The sequence below is a fragment of the Ixodes scapularis genome, unplaced genomic scaffold (genome assembly GCF_016920785.2).
Source record: "Ixodes scapularis isolate PalLabHiFi unplaced genomic scaffold, ASM1692078v2 PGA_scaffold44__24_contigs__length_19508400, whole genome shotgun sequence".
NCBI classification, from domain to species: Eukaryota; Metazoa; Arthropoda; class Arachnida; order Ixodida; family Ixodidae; genus Ixodes; species Ixodes scapularis.
In genome coordinates, this window is record NW_024609873.1 from 10,887,775 (window position 1) to 10,891,212 (window position 3,438).

Genomic DNA, 3,438 nt, shown 5'->3' on the forward strand with positions numbered 1-3,438 from the left:
TGTTAGCGCAAGCAAACGATCACCGTTTTATTAAGTTTTTTTTTTCGTTAGACTTGAGAGGCTATTGTCTTAACTAGCACTGTCGTGCGATATGTTCATTTGGAACATTACTAGAAGTGGGAAATATTGTGCCCGTCGTTGTTCTATGAAAATAAAATACGAAAGCAGCGCCGACGTCATCTTCGCGCTAACAATACCGCTCTGTCGCTGCGCGCCACTCTTAGCGCGAATACCACATCCGCGATTTTTCGGTTAGCGCTCCACATATATACTTCCCAACTGCACTCGAAGAAAAAAAAAGTTGTAGTCGGGTGCATCGGGCACACATGCTCCCCTTTCCTGGAAGACGCACCCTCCGTTACCCAGCCAGTGTACCTGTATACCGACCATAAGCCCCCTTCTCTACCTTAAAAACCTATAGGTGTATCAATTCACTCAGCTTAGTAAACCGCCACGCTAGCCACGCACTCCGATCAGCTTGGGCTTGAATAGGATAAGATTGGATATTTCAGGCTTTGTGTTTTGGAAGAGCGTAAACAAGACATCTCTCATATATTGATTTAACTTAAGCTAGTCTGAGTAATGTTTTAATTAGCTGCTAGGATACTGATTTCCTGATCCAAGGAGAGCTAACAGCTTCGGTTAAAACCGCAACGAAAGCGTTCAAAATCGAACCACACGTAAAAGAAAAAGAAAATGAACATCTCGACCTAGATGTGCAGGACGCTGCTTTTGTTGTTAACAACGTGGTTGTTGGCGGGTGGTGGGCAACGCCGTGACGCTATCGACGCTATCGTGGTGATTGACGCCAGTGATGCTCGGCCGTACTACACAGCAAAACTTTTACACCTTTAAGGGTGTAACAGGGCTGTTGTAGCATTTTACACCCTCGGCTACACCCTTTTAACACCCTACAAACTAGGAATACAACTTCATATTTTACCGAAAATTTGTTGTTTCGTGTTACACCCTACATTTAGAGAAGAATGTGAGGAGGGTGTAGAGGAGGGTGCTAAATAAAAATAATGTGAAATGGTTTTGAAAACCTTATACATGGCTCTGTACATAATGTACAGGTAACATTTCTGCTTTAAAAGCAACAGTTGTTAGCAGTCTAGTTTCTTATAATGTCAGTTGTAATTCATGCAAATAGCTGATAATAAAGTGCCTCTTTTGCATACAATTTTTATGTTTGCAAACAAAATTTTGTATATGAGTTTATATTTAATTTTCTTACAAATCACTCCATGCTCAGAAATCGGAAAGTAGGGTGAAATGCTCTATACTAGCATTTGTTACAAATATTTATTGATGGAAGTGTACAGTAAGAAAATCAGTTAGTCTCGAGTTTATTTCTGGCAACATGAAATCAAAATATTGTGAAAATGTTTGACAAATATTCATGACATGCTGCTAGAACCTGTCCCATGACCATGTCAGCCCGAGTAAAATGTTCATTTGAGAATATGGTGACATGCACAAAAACTCACACGCATAAAGAGGCAAATCTCATAATAAACCAGTCCGAGACATCCCATAAAAAATGGCCTATGGTCGTCTATGGGAAATGCAATGGGAGGCTGTCACCCCCTGTAGCTTTGCATGGTCGGCCTTAAAAATTTATAGATACAGATACAGCCAGCTATAGAAAAGTTTAGGGCCCTGCGTCTAAAGTCTCAGGGCTATGTTTCAATAACAACAACAACAATAATAATAATAATAATAATAATCAATAAGTTAGTGTTTTAACAGTGTCCAGGGACATCCAATTGTTCTTCTTGCGGGCGCAGTGCAATAGAACGCACAAACAGACGCTTGCGCGCTCGCAGTCGCACACATACACGCGCGCACGCTCTTACACACGCATGCACACGCGCAATCCCACGCCCGCGCGCAGAGGCACACGCACGCACAACCAGAAACGCACACGCGCATGCACGGGGACGTATCCACACGCGCGTGCACCAACACACGCACGGGCATGCACACACACACACGCAAACAATTACGACGAAGGAAACGTTGCTTAAGTTAGTTTCGGTTTCGGTTTACACAAAAAAGAAACAACCTGAAGTTTAAATAAAACCTAAGATTTCCTCACTTTTTGTAATATTTTACATTATTTTTAGTGACATTCTTATTGTTACTAATATAATCATATTTTGCTTTGTATCGTTTTAAAAAAATTAACAATAAATAAAAAGGAAAAGAGACTCTTAAAGGCTGCGCAAGACCATCGCTATCGCAATCAGCTTCCGTTGGGGTCGGTTGAATGATTGAAGAAGTTCCAGAGGCTTCGGAAATTTCCTTTTTTTTACGTTTTAGCCGTTTTAGTGGATATTTTAAATATCTCCCTTACGAATACCGTGTTCAAGAATAACAATCGGTGACTGAGAGCTGAGAGACGCTGCCTCTTGCCAACGCCCGTAAGTTCAGAACCGCCCATGCACGACTCGTGCAAACGCCGCTTAGCAACTTTCTTTTGTTTCTGAAAAGTGGGCTGCTGTTTCAAACTTTGTCGTGTACCGTGCGCTTGCTAAGCTATGCTTGATTTTAACTATGCTTCTGCCCTGTGTTATTTCGTTATTTGAAAAGAGCGTATCTTCTTCAAAATCTGTGGCTCGCTCCGCAGTGTGAGAAAGATTCCCGCGCGGCGGAACCGTGGGCATGTTCTGGGCGCCGTCGTGCGGCGCTCGTCCGACGGCGCTTGTGCGGAGCGTTCAAGTGCCGTCTGACGGCAGTTCAAGCATTCAGTCGCCGTTCCAAAGTGTTAATCACAGGTCACGCTGGTTCTGACGTCTTGTCCTGACAGCCGCTCGCCACCGATTTGTTTCATAAAGCGGGAGCGAGAAAAACGTTACAAGAGCGAGCATACAGCATGATTTTTTGCATATGCTAATGCCTGTGCGTAGAGACGCGCGGTCTCTTCGTCATAATTTCGAGGGTAAAAGCGCTAAAAACAAAGGACAAACAACGCCCTGTGTTGTTTGTTTCTTTTACTTGTCCGTTGTTTTTAGAGGTTTCACCCTCGGAAATTAGGTCTCTTCGCGTTTACCGAACCGGCACACTTTTTAATTTTCGAATTATGTGATGCAAAAAATAAAAGGAGTTTAGATGTCACGTTTTTTAGTAGTGGCGAAAGCCCTTACAAAAATCAGAGCAGCTAAAAAAAACAAAAACATGAAAAAAGGCGGAAAAAAGTAACTAATATCAAACCTGAATATTTGATGGAGTTCAAAGTGCACCGTACCAACTCGCCCGGTTATTCTTTCTGTCAAAAAATAATAGCCAAGAAAAATAAACAAATAAATGCCAACTATTAATTGGTTACAAAGTTGGAATTGGTGCAGTGCAGCCCTACGCTACTCCATTGTTTTGGTGATATCAGGTAATGTGTAAATGTATAGGGCAGTTCATAGCAACCATTTATGCCCGACT